Here is a 14,440-nt window from a genome sequence, read left to right as displayed (position 1 = left end):
CACCATTTTCCACTCTGGCCAACTGCGGCAAGATTTGAAGCTGTGGTATGAACCCCCTGTCCCAGCACTCATATACCACCAGATACCGACACCAGATTGCTTTTTCACCCATTGGCTGATGGAGTGGATGCCCTATAACCCTTGGAAGGTGAGGGTAAACTGCCCTTAGAGTGGGAAGCAGCTGACTGGTTACCGTGTCCACAAGAGGGCTCAGAAGGTCCTGGACATCGACAGGTATTATCTTATGGCGACTGAGACACTGTGTGTTCTCCGAAGTACTTGTCAACCTCTCAGACTGTCCGGAACCAGCTGGACCTGCCGCACCAGAAAGTTTTTCGGCTGATCCTGACCCACAAATGAGTAAATCTGTTTTGAAAAAATGTATCGCCAGTAGTGTGGGTAAAAAAGCGATCAACAGATTTCCACTGTTACATTCAACTGTTGCATCGCCGGCAGAGTGTGACAGCTTTTACATGACTTCTATTAATATGTAACTAATCAGAGCTACATGTGCATCTCAGGTATGCCTGTGACATCCGTGTCATTCGCCTGCTACTTGACCGGACTCTGGGCAACAGTCCAGCACGTCTGGTAAAACAGCTCAGGGAAAACCATGGGGAAGTTTTATTCCAATGGCATTAACAAACATACTGTTGCGGTCCCTGTGTGTGTCATGATGTGGGCAACAGATACATGTAGGTAGTGTGGCCGAGTGGTCTAAGGCGCTGGATTTAGGCTCCAGTCTCTCTGGAGGTGTGGGCTCAAATCCCACCACTGCCATAATACTCTTATGACATAGCGTGGTGAAATGACTAAAGTCATTAGAGGCAACTCGGTAGACTCCTTGCTGGCTCGGTTGTTTATATCTGTACTCACAATGCCCTGTTTTTAAATGAACACCTAATTGTAAGTTTTAAATGTGAAATACTCATTCATTAACAAAATTGTCGGTACCTGTGACGGGGCGCATACGCTACCTATACCTATAAAGACTGAGACTGCAGGTCTGTTGGTATATGTAATATGCCCGTATATGTTTAACATGTTCATATGTTCCGTTAATTTTTACATTTTTAAATGTTTAAAATCATCAGTTAACCTAGCCATTCTCCAATTCCCCACAGTAATCCTGTAGTTTTCTTATGCGCACATTTTCACATCTAAAACTATGGTGATTTACATGCTACTGCTACATTCATCAATCCGTCATTCTGTCTAAAACCTTACCATAATTCACAAACATTTGCTATGTACAATGACCACGCAACACTCAGATCTCTGTTAACTCTCTGGAACCGAGAGGCTTGTGCATGACCAAAAACAGCACCTCTGATTTATATTTTATTCATTTAATAACCGTAAAAGACAGAAACTTACCGATTGTTGCAGCTAACAGCTAACAAGCTAGCGGTCACAGAGGTCTCTCGGGGTCTTTCGAGCCTCTACAGGTGATTTTCTATCCAGCGTGGAACTTATGTCTTTTTCCGGGGTCATTGAGCATTAAATCCAAACTCTTACATCCAAGATTTATTCATTTGATGTCCATAAATCATCACGTTTAAACTCATTTCTGCTGCTAGCTCCCTGCTCCGTGTCTCCTCTCTGTGTTTTGGAAGCAAAGGCAAGCAGCATGCATATACATATGGGAGACTACGTAACCCAAAGGGTATGGAGGGTGAAACAGCCCACTCCTCCCAGTTAAACTAGTCTAGTGTGCGATCAAAGAATTTATAGAGAACAAGATAGATATCTACCGTTTTATAGATGAGAATGGTGTCACTGGTTTGAGATTTGAGCCTTTTTTGAAGAAATTGAAATAGTATGTGCTTAAATTAGTTATTATGTTTATTATCTTTTTTTTGCATTTAGGAGAACTGTTTTAGACACAAAAATGCTTGTGTAGCATTGCTGTGGGTGTAATATCAATAAATATGACAGTAGTTGTTGAATATTGGCATAAGTAAATGTCATGAGGGCAAAAGCATCTGGACTTTCTTTGAATAAATGTATGTATTTTGTCAACTTTATAAGTTATAATGATTATTTCTTCACAGTGACTCCAAATACATATGAGAAGTCTCTCTCTCTCTCTCTCTCTCTCTCTCTCTCTCTCTCTCTCTCTCTCTCTTTTAGACTGCTGGGGGACTTCCTTTGACACACTGAGCTCCTCTCTCATCTATCTTTCCATTTGTGTGCATCCATGTCCCAGAAATGCTTGTTACTAACCTAGCTCTGGGGAGTCATTCCCTGGAGTCCTTATGTTCTTTTCCCCCCAGCATGTTTCATCGGATCAGGGAGGCGCCAAAAATCAGGGTAGCAGCTGTCCATTGACCCGCTACATGTCCTGCGATGCCATGTTACATCCTGCTACGCTCTGCGGTGCCCAGCTACGTCCTGCTGTGCCTTGTAACGCCCACAGTGCCCTGCTATGCTACAAAGAACTACTAGAAACTAACTCTTCATTCTAATCCCAACCGGTCGTCAGACACCGCCTCCCAAGAGCCTAGGTCTGACTGAGGTTTCTGCCTAAAAGGAAGTTTTTCCTCGCCACTGTGGCACTGTTGCTTGCTCTGGAGGAAACTACTGGAACTGTTGGGTCCTTGTGGATTCTGGAGTGTGGTCTAGACCTGCTCTATCTGTAAAGTGTCTTGAGATAACTCTTGTTGTGATTTGATACTATAAATAAAATTGAATTGAATTGAATAGAAGTGTTTTAGAGAGTAAAATGGCTTAGGTTTTACTTCTCTGTCTGTGATATCAATACATATCTGGAAGATTCATATTCTGTTTTATTTATTTATTTGTCTTTAAGGCCCTACAACCATTTTTAACATTCAAATAACCTCACTGCAGCCCAAATATTCTAATAACCCAGTTTGTACTGAAGAAATGATGTTCATATCTTGACTGTAGACAACAGGGTTGATGTTTTACAAGCTTTTTTATAAAATAAATCCAGACGGACAATGAACTGTAAAAATGGCCTTAGGATTCAGAGGGTTAAAAGAATGAAAAGAATTGTTATTGAGATGGAGCCAGATGAAGTGTTTATGACCCATCAATGATGACAAAAGGATACATCTGCTGTCGGGGGTCTAATTTAAAGGAAATGGTACTCTTTAAAAGTGTTGGGGTTCTAGCATAAACTAATGAGGAAGAATTTAACAAATCTAAATGGACCAAAAGCAAGTCCAGTAAGTTAGTCTTTCAAATGTAACACCTCTATCTGTCGACTCCTGACCAGTAATTGAACCCGGGCCGCGGCGGTGAGAGCGCCAAATCGTAGCCACCGAACCATCAGGGAATCACATCTATCAAACATATCTTTGTTGAACATAACGTCATAAATGAAAATAATGTCCAGGATCTCCGGGAAAAGAAACGATATGCGTGTCTCCATTTCAAAAACCACTGCAGGTTGATTGTGGGCGACAACACTGTCGTGGTTAGATTGCCGAAATTCTACTGCCAAAGTTGCTGGCTGGCTTCATGACGTTAGCTATATCCGCTAGCATCCGCACAGGCTAACTATAGCCAGTTAGCTTTGTGTGTAACGTAAGAAAAACCCACCCATCTCGTAGGAGCTAGCTGTCTAAACTTGTGAAAAGCCGAACAACATCCCGTCTAAGCTGTGTTTCACTTTCCTTCCAATAGTATTATAAATATAATAAAGTCACATGGACTCGGTTGAGACCGTAGACTGTTAATATTAAAAGACCAGAAGCCACATTAGGCCAGATCAGTGGCAACTTTAAAGCAGGCTGCTCTGTTTGCTCCCCAAGGTGACGTCATGCAATCCATTGTGGGGGGGGGGGGGGGGGGGGGGAAAGAAACACTGTAAATAGTGCCTACTTTTCGTATTATAGTCAGTTTTGCGATATCCAACATCCTCAATGGATACTCATACAATGGATAACAGTTCAAATATTTACTACCAACAAGCAAATTGCACAAATTCGTTGCAAAATTAAACCTGCAACATGGGCTTTAAGTTTTGGTGCATGAATGTTTTATTTTGAAAGAGTGTAAAACCATTTCCTAATAAAACAGGTTGAACTATCTAAGGTTTATTCATAAAGTGCGTGTTTGTGCGTGTGACTGTGCGTATGTGTGTGTGTGTGTGTGTGTGCGTGTGTATGTGTATGTCAAAATAAACAATGATTCAGTTTAAAATATATTTTCATCCACAAATTAATATTAGTCTTCAAAGCCTCATGGTAACTCATAGTATAGTACGTCAAAATATTCATAAAAAGTCATAGTGTAGTATGTCAAAAAACTCATAAAAGTAATTGTATAATATGACAAATATTCAAAAAAAGTCCTAGTATAACATGTCAAAAATTCACAAAGGTCATAGACATATATGACAAAATATGCATAAAATGTCATAAAAAGTCATAGTATAGTATGTCAAAAAATCATAAAAAGTCATAGTTTAGTATGACAAAAATTCATAAAATGTCATTGTATAACATATCGAAATATTTATAAAAAGTCATAGTTTAGTATGACAAGAAAATCACAAAAGTCATAGAATAGAATCTCAAAATAGTATAGTAGGTCGAAATATTCCTAAAAAGTCTTAGTGTATTATGTCGTCACAAGTCCAAATGTATAGTTCTTGTTGTAAAACAAGAAGAATCCAAAGTCCTCTGGAGAATGCTGGAATTGATCCCACTACCTCTCGCATGCTAAGCAAGCACTCTACCATTTGAGCTATTCCCCCTTTTGAAAAAGGTTATGGTATGTTGAAAAAATTAATAAGTCATGGTATAGTATGACAAAAATTCATAAAATGTCATAAAAATTCATAGTAGAGCATGTCAAAGTTTTTTATAAAAGTCATAGTATAGTATGACAAAAAATCATAAAATGTCATAAAAAGTCATAGTATAGTATGTCGAAAAAGTTCATAAAAAGTCATAGGATAGTATGTCGACAAAAACATAAAAAGTCATAATCACTTTCTTAAAAGTATGTGAGGGCATTGATCCCACTACCTCTCGCATGCTAAGCAAGCGCTCTACCATTTGAGCTAATTCCCCTTTTCAAAAAGAAGTCACAGTATGTTTAAAAAAGTCATGAAAAGTCATAGTATGACCAAAAAAATCATAAAAAGTCACAGTTTAGTACGTCAAAATATTCATAAAAGACATAGTTTAGTACGTTGAAAAAAACGTAAAAAGTCATACTATAGTATGTCAAAAAATTCTTAAAAGTCATATTATAATATGTCGAAAATTCATAAAATTCATAGTATGATAAAATATTCATAAAATGTCATAAAAAGTCATAGTATATATAGTATGTCAAAATATTACCAAAAAGCCGTAGTGTAATATGTCTTCACAAGTCCAAATGTATAGTTCTTGTTGTAAAACAAGAAGAATCTAAAGCCCTCTGGATAATGCTGGGATTTATCCCGCTACCTCTTGCATGGTAAGCAAGTGCTCTACCTTTTGAGCTAATTCCCCTTCTCAAAAAGTATATAGTATAGTATGTCAAAAATTCATAAAAAGTCATGGTATAGCATGTCAAAAAAATTCATAGTATAGTATGTCAAAAAATTCATAAAAGTCATGGTATAGTATGATAAATATTCATAAAAAGTCTAAAAAGTCATGCTATGTCAAAAAAATTTTAAAAAGTTATAAAAAGTCCTAGTATGTCGAAATATTCATAAAAGTCATTGTTTAGTATTTCGAAAAAAACATGAAAATTCATATTGTAGTATGTCAGGAAAATACATTTCTGATCTGCTACTACACTACGAACCACCCAGACCTCTCAGGTCATCTGGGACAGGTCTACTTTCTGTCCCCAGAGTCAGAACTTAACAGGGTGAAGCAGCTTTCAGTTTCTATGCTCCTCATATCTGGAATAAACTCCCAGAAACCTGCAGAGCCGCTGCTACTCTCAGTTCTTTTAAATCAAGGCTGAAGACCTTTCTTTTTGATGTTGCCTTTCTTTAAATTATGTTCTTTTAATTTTTAATTTCTTATGCTGCACTCTAACTTTTACTCTTGTGTTTTATGTGTCTTAATGTTTCTATTTTTAATTCACGTGTTTTATCTGTTTTTATTTTTTAACTGTTTTTATTTTTTAACTGATTTGGTGTAGGGCACTTTGAATTGCCCTGTTGCTGAAATGTGCTATACAAATAAAGCTGCCTTGCCTTGCCTTGCCTATAATATGTCAAAATATTAGTAAAAAATCATAAAAGTCATAGTATGGTATGTCAATTTTTTTTTTTTTTAAGTCATAGCATAACGTGCCAAAAATACATAAAAAAATCATAGTATAGTATGACAAAATAATTATAAAATGTCAGAAAAAGTCATAGTATAGTATGTCTAAATATTCCAAAAAAGGCGTAGTGTAGTATGTCGTAAAAAGTCCAAATTTATAGTTGTAAAGCATGATAAATCCAAAGTCCTCTGGAGAATACGGGTATCGATCCCGCTACCTCTCGCATGCTAAGCTAGCACTCTTCCATTGGAGCTAATTCCCCGTTTTGAAAAAGGTCATAGTATAGTAAGTCAAAAATTCATAAATATCCATAAAAGGTCATGGTATAGCATATCGAAAAATTTCATAAAAAGTCATAATATAATATGTCGAAAATTCAAAAAAGTCATAGTATAGTATGACAAAAATTCATAAAATGTCATAAAAAGTCATAGGATAGTTTGTTGAAAAATTCATAAAAAGTCATAATATAGTATGACAAAAATTCATAAAAGTCACAGTATAACATGTCGAAAATGTATAAAAAGTCTTAAAAAGTCATAGTATAGTATGTCGAAATATTCATAAAAGTCACAGTGTAGTATGATGAAAAATGTATAAAAAGTCATAGTATAGTATGTCGAAAAATTCATAAGTCATAGCATACTATGTCAAAAATTCATAATAAGTCATAGTATGTCAAAAAATTCTTTAAAAGTCGTAAAAAGTCATAGTATGTCGAAATATTCATAAAAGCCATTGTTTAGTATGTCGAAAAAAACACAAAAAGTCATACTGTAGTATGTTGAAATATTTATAGAAATTCATAGTAGGCTATTGTTGTCAAAAAATTTGTAAAAAGTCATAAAAAGTCATTGTATGGTATGTCGAAATATTCATAAAAAGTCATAGTATAATAAGTCGAAAATTCATAAAAGCCATAGTTTAATAAGTCAAAAAATTCACAAAAGGACATAGTATAGTATGTCAAAAAAAAAAAAAAGTCATGGTACAACACGGGCAAAGTGCAAATCGTAGTGTACTGCCTGTGTCTGTGGATCCTTGTGGAGGCAGCATGATTGATTGATATGCTATATCATTTTTTTCAGGACAAACTGGGTTATTATTTCGGCTGCAGTGAGGTCAGTTGAATGTTAAAAATGGTTGTAGGGCCTTAAAGACAAATAAATAAATAAAACGTAACATGAATCTCACAGATATGTATTGATATCACAGACAGTAAAACCTAAGCCATTTTCCTCTCTAAAACACTTCTCATATGTCTTGGGAGTCACACTGTGAAGAAATAATCATTATAACTTATACAGATGACAAAATACATACATTTTTTCAAAGACAGTCCAGACGCTTTTGCCCTCATGACATTTACTTATGCCATTTACTTATAATAATGACATATGTATGAATATTACACCCACAGCAATGCTACACAAACATTTGTGTTGTCTAAAACAGTTCTCCTATATGCAAAAATACACATATTAAACATTATAACTCATATAAAGCACATACTATTTACATTTCTTCAAATAAGCCCAACTATATCCCAAATCTCAAACCAGTGGGGCCATTTTCCTCTATAAAACGGTAAATATCTATCTTGTTCCGCTATAGCATCTTATATCGCATACTAGACTAGTGTGGCGATAGTGTAACTGGGAAGATTGACCTCTTTAGGACTCCATACTCTTTGGGCCCATACATGGGCATATTACTTCCTTTTCTTCCGTAAACAGAGGGCAGACACGGAGCCGGGAGCTAGTGGCATAAATAAGCAAAAACGCTATGAATTATGGACATAAACTGTATTGCACATTCCCTTCACATCCCGTGCAATGTATTGCCATTGTCAAGCACATTGCCACTCTGTTGACTTTCTTTCATGTGTCCATGAACGCCCATATATTTGGGCTGACAGTTGAGAAACCTTCGCTTGCTAACTATGACATGGATGACTGAGGACCTACTATATCATGACATGTTTAATTTACTATATTATAATTTTTGAGACAGGTCCTACTGGGCATTTGTTGAATCCGTCAGGATGGCCGAGCGGTCCAAGGCGCTGCGTTCAGGTCGCAGTCTCCACTGGAGGCGTGGGTTCAAATCCCACTTCTGACAACTAGTGTTTTTCTGAGACATGATATTGGGAATAAAGAACTTTGCAGTTCTTTGTATTTAATGTGAGATCCATTGGGGTCTCCCCGCGCAGGTTTAAACCCTGCCGACAAAACCACTGACACATCACAGTACACCAAATGCAGATGTACCTTTAAGACCAATGTTGTGTTATCTCTGGAAGGTACTCCAGAGTTAACAGGTACTGGAAGCAAGTCTGTGTTACAAGATTTTCCAGCAGAAAGGCAACAGGTGTGTTACTTTTCGACTATGATTTATACCATAGCACTGCAAGCATTTAGCCTAGGTTTGATTTACAGCCACTGCAGTTGTATTTACAGGTTTTGAAGACATATACAACATTAACATTACTTGTTTTACCCAGGTTTCTTCTTTTATTCAGTGATATTTAAATTTCCTTGTGGGAGTCATCCCAAAAGGATTAATAATGATAAATCTAAGTCTATCTCAAAAATAATAAAAAATAAATCTGAAAATCTTTAGGGGATGCAGCTATTGGCTTTTTCCTTGAGAAGGTTTTTTTCCAACAACATTAACAAGCATATCGTTAGTTACGGTGCCTGTGTTTGTCAAGATGTGGACAGCTGATGCTAGCAGGTAGTGTGGCCGAGTGGTCTAATGCACGGGATTAAGGCTCCAGTCGCTCTTGAGGTGTGGGTTTAAATCCCACCACTGCCATTTGCATCTATTACATAGGCAACTCATGTGATGTCTTACAGCTGTGTCAATTGGGCTGAACTTGGTGAAGTAACTAGAATCATCCATCAATCACTTTGCTGAGATTGTTATAATTGTGAAAATCTCTATATTGATCAAAATAATGAGGATTATCACTTTGGCGATTATTGTGCCACCCAAAGAGATCTAATGTTTTATCAAACCATGTTGGGCAAGTAACCTTTCTGCTGACTTCTTGTAAAAAAGGAAATTAACATGACTCAAAGAAAGCTACTGCGATGGCTGGGAATCAAACCCAGGTCAACTGCTTGGAAGGAAGCTATGCTCACCACTATACCACCATCGCCGGACAATACCAGTGTACCATATATACACTTCAAATCTTGTAATACATCTGGGCATTGAGACTGAAAGTGCACTCTATCACTGAGCTAGAGCCCCTGATGATTCAGAAATCCCCTCCAGGCGGTCCTGTGTTATCACATTCACCAGAATGGGAAGTGTGCATGTGTATATGCTAGCTCCCTTTGATACCTCAGTTGGTAGAGTGGAGGACTGTAGCGGCATAAAGCTGAAATCCTTAGGTTGCTGGTTCAAATCTGGCTGAAGGGACAGTTTTTTCCAGAGTTTACCTTCAGGGATCAATAAAGAATTTCTGATTCTTATGTAGAGATGGACAGATGACCCAAAAGCATAATACTTCTTGCCAAGCTGTCATGTAGTTTTCTAATCAGCAATAAATATAACCATTTCTGATCAACCCATATGAATTGCATGCTTAAAATAACATACCGGTTAAAGCCCCGCACATTTCAAGACAACCCGACCCATTCCGGGTTAAATCTGGCCACTTCCGGGTTAGGCCCCGCCCAGTCCGAGTACGGATACGGATACAGAGAATTCATGTGGTAAACAGATACAGATACAGATATGCTGTACTCGCTCATCCCTAATTGATACTATAAATAAAATTGAAATTGAATTGAATATCTGCTGCTGTACAAGTTGCTGATCTTTAGCTCATTAGATGATCAGTTAGCTCCATCTAGTGGACAGATAGTAGAACTCCATCATCTGATGGGGGACTTCTCTCACACTGACTGGCTCTGGGAACAGGTTGGACTGGTTCTGACATCTTTCTGACTCTGAAGTTATGACAACGTCACAGCGTCATCGGATCAAATGCACATCGACACCAGAAATTCATACGTTGTAGAATTATTCTAATAATGTTAAGAAGTAACGCAGATGTAGAAGAAAGAAATCCCTTTATACGTTTATCCGGTGAGGGGAAATTCACATAGTTCACTCAGTTTGGTACATTTAATACATACTGGACAGTGATGTATTGGCAGAGGTGGAGAATAAGGAAATATATTACTTTCGTTGTGTATTTTGTGTTTTTTAAATGTACTTGATTTTAAGGTGAAGGATTGTATTTTGCTACATTACAAATCCTATCGTTACTGAGTAAAAAGAAGCTTGACTAATGAAAACTGAAAGGAAGAAAAATAAAAATCACACCGACTATAACCACTACACCAGACCTGGGCTTTCTTTTTTGTTACAACATATGCAGCTTCTTCTTCTCTGGTTGCAAGGCACAATTAAAAAGAAGTAGAAGAAGTGTAACGTTTGGGAGCGGTCGGACCCATGGATGTATTAACCCTGGGGGCCCTGAGGCAATTTTTACAGTTTATTTTCCGTCTGGATTTATTTTATAAAAAAGCTTGTAAAACATCAACCCTGTGGTCTACAGTCAAGATATGAACATCATTCTTTTTAGGATTCCTTAAAGATAAATAAATAAATAAAACGGAACAATAATCTTCCAGAAATGTATTGATATCACAGACAGATTATTAATTAATAAGCCATTTTCCTCTCTAAAACACTTCTCATATGTCTTGGGAGTCACACTGTAAAGAAATAATCATTATAACTTATACAGTTGACAAAATACATACATTTTTTCAAAGAAAGTCAAGACGCTTTTGCTCTCATGACATTTACTTATGCCAATAATAACATAATAATGTCATATTTATTAATATTACACCCACAACAATGCTATACAAGCAAATGTGTGTCTAAATAGTTCACAATTTGGCCTTTCATAGAATCTATAGGCCTTTTTGGCCCCTCTGGCCTTCCATACAAGAGGGGTGACTTTATCTCCCATATATGGGCATGTACTTCCTGAAGAAAAAAAAAAAAATACAGGAGAGAGAGAGACAAAGAGCAAAGGCGCCAGCGGCACAAATCAGCCAAAACGGGATGAATTATGGACATAAAGTGGATCAATCTTGGATACAACAGTGTGGATTTAAAGCCCAAAGAGGCTGAAGTTCCAGGCTGGATAGAAAATCCCCTGCAGAGGCTAGAAAGACACGGAAAAGACCGCCGTAATCGCGGAAGTGTCAGGATTTAAATGCAACCAGAGGTAAACCAATCGCTTGTATGGTTCAAAAGTTATTAAACTATAAATCAGAGGTGCTTTTTTAGTCGCCGGCGAGTGTCTCGGGCTGACCCCTGTGGGGGCGAGCTGAGAACTGAATGGGAGACATTAACATGGACTGGAATCAGCTGTTATCCCTCAAAAACATCAGCTCATGGGAAAGAAAGAGAGGTCGATACAGAGCGCCTAGGTTTAAACCAAACATGGACGCACAACATTGCCACAACACTACTCCATTTTCTGAAGGGGAGTTTCTAGTTACATTTCAGGATTTTTCCCTTGTTGTCCAATGAAAACCACGTATCTCCTGATGTGTGTTGAAGTCGAATGTTTGTGATAAACTGAAGTATGATGTCATAAGAGTGTCATAAAAAAGAATAAATCTGTAAAATAAGAAGGAACTAAATGTCATAACATAACATAATAAAGTTCAACTCAGTTCAGTTTATTTAAGAAGAAGACAGATCAACTTAATAAATCAAATGATTATAAATGGGTTAAAAATCCCAGAATTAGCCAAAAGCTCGCAAACCTCCCCCTGAATACAATCAGCTGTTCTCATGGCACAGGGAACATTTCATGAGTAGAAGGAAAAATTGATTAAATCGGCGAAGACACCTCAAACAAGAATTAAAGACTCTTGGATGCTACAGGAAGCGTTTAAGCTGTGATACTTGCCAAGGGGGGGGTATTAACTCTGCAGGGGGCCCAAACTTTTTTAGACGTCATTTTGAAAGTGTAAATGAATAAATAAAATAAAAAAAAAGGAAATAAAATCTTACTTTTTGTAACACATTATATGAATAATCTGTCATTTGATGCCTTTTGGAGATTTTTTCCATCTTTTCTTGGCTTCTTTATGCACATCAATACACATTTTTAGCTGGGGTGACCAAATCTTTGAACCCCACTGTAGTTATTGTTTTTTCTTGAAGCTGCATTTTCATAAGTCTCTTTGTAGTTTTGCTTATTTAAAGCTAACGTACTTGTTCAGACCACATCGGCTACTCTCCAGTGTGAATGTGCAGGTGTTGTTTAAGCCGACTACGCCCAGAAAATGTTTTCCCACATTGGTCACACGAGTACGGCTTCTCTCCAGTGTGAACACGCCGGTGTATTTTAAGATTATCGCTGTCAGAAAATGTTTTACCACATATGTCACAGCTGTACGGCTTCTCTCCAGTGTGAATGCGTTGATGTCTTTTAAGGTGACAACTCTGTGAAAACATTTTCCCACAGTGTTCACACCAGTACGGCTTCTCTCCGGTGTGAAGACGCTGGTGAGCTTTAAGGCCAACATTCTGAGAAAATGTTTTCCCACAGTGTTCACACCTGTGCAGCTTTTCTCCAGTGTGAACAAGTTGGTGTCTTTTAAAGTTCTTATTATAAGCAAAGGCTTTACCACAAATATCACAGCAGTACGGCTTCTCTCCAGTGTGTCTGCGCTGGTGACATTTAAAGCCACTACTATTAGTAAAGGTTTTCCCACATTGACCACACCGGTACGGTTTCTCTCTGGTGTGAATACGTTGGTGGACTACAAGGTGAACCCTTCTAGAAAAGGTTTTACCACATAGATCACAGCTGTACGGCCTCTCTCCAGTGTGACTGCGTTGATGTGTCGTAAGGGTTTTCTTAAGTGTGAAAGCTGCCCCACATTGGTCGCACCGGTACGGCTTCTCTCCAGTGTGAACACGTCGGTGGATTACTAGGCTATCCCTCCTTGTAAAGGTTTTACCACATAGATCACAGCTGTGTAGATTCTCTCCAGTGTGAACTCTCTGGTGAATCTTTAAATGTCCAGATGTTGCGAAGGATTTGTCACAGTGTTGACATTTTGGTCCCTCTCCTCTTCTCTCTGTCTATAGCAACAGACAAACAGAGAGACAGAGAGAGAGAGAGAGAGAGAGTTAGTTAACAACCTTCTTAAACCCTGGACTTGCTCTCACTCTTCATAGAATAATTCATGACAAAATGAAGGAAAATATGTGCCGGTTGCAAACACGTTATTATGGAAGCAAATGTATTGCTCATTACTTTATATAAGTTCAGAAATATTCTACATTTTTTCAGGGAAGTTTCCCAATTTAAATGATTGGCAATTTAAAAACTAAATCATTTGCACACTCTCTTCAGTTTAACCTTGAGTTAGAAATGTTACTGGTTAACTTGTCAAACCAAGGTGAAAACAATGGCTCCACAACATTATCAGATCATTTAGAAAGAAAAAACTATTTACATATTAAACAAGTTAGACTAAAAGATGACATAAATACTGATGAAAATATTGTGACACTATGCAGCATCTGAATATTATAGGGTAGTTATGCTGCACAATATCAGGAAAATATGTAATATGCCGTAACGTTGTTGAATATAATGAATGTAATGTGAGCGGCAGCCAACGTGCGTCGGCCTTATTTCTGATAGAAGAACTGTAACCATGACAATGCACCACAATAAAACCAACAGAGGAAACCCTGGAACATGTTGCTCAGTAACACAAACTGAGAATAAGCCTCATCTATTACAACACACATATCCATAACGGAGCAAACAGTGTAATACATCTTTAAGAGTGAAGCACGTGGCTCCACAGGCTGGTCTGTTTACTGGTGATTACACGTTGCTAGGAAACAACCTGAACATCAACAACCTGAACATGGAGACTTCACAATTCATATTAAACAATCTGAAAATCTATCAGGTACGCAGTAAGAAACACAGCAACAGTAATAATATCTCTCTCTCTCTGTGTGTGTGTGTGTGTCTCTCTCTCTCTGTGTGAAAGCGTCTGTGTGCATTCATTAATATTGAGATCAGATTCCTGGGTCTCTTCAGTCTGGAGTACCCTCTTTCCTTCACTCACCTCCTCCTTCTTCTTCTTCTTGCTCCCTCGCTCTTCTGAGTCTC

General features: G+C 37.7%; 2 non-coding genes and 1 pseudogene across 2 annotated transcripts; 2 read left to right on the top strand and 1 right to left on the bottom strand.

The window, feature by feature from the left end:
• The first annotated feature begins 698 nt into the window (after positions 1-698).
• trnal-uag lies at positions 699-780 on the top strand. Its single transcript has one exon. It is a non-coding gene; the product is annotated as a tRNA-Leu (tRNA).
• A 7,510-nt stretch (positions 781-8,290) lies between these two features.
• trnal-cag lies at positions 8,291-8,373 on the top strand. The gene has a single exon. It is a non-coding gene; the product is annotated as a tRNA-Leu (tRNA).
• A 4,129-nt stretch (positions 8,374-12,502) lies between these two features.
• Positions 12,503-14,440, bottom strand: part of LOC117941566 — a 26,968-nt pseudogene continuing 25,030 nt past the window's right edge.

The sequence above is a fragment of the Etheostoma cragini genome, unplaced genomic scaffold (genome assembly GCF_013103735.1).
Source record: "Etheostoma cragini isolate CJK2018 unplaced genomic scaffold, CSU_Ecrag_1.0 ScbMSFa_98, whole genome shotgun sequence".
In the NCBI taxonomy this organism is placed as follows: domain Eukaryota; kingdom Metazoa; phylum Chordata; class Actinopteri; order Perciformes; family Percidae; genus Etheostoma; species Etheostoma cragini.
This window is presented reverse-complemented; position numbering and strand designations above follow the sequence as displayed.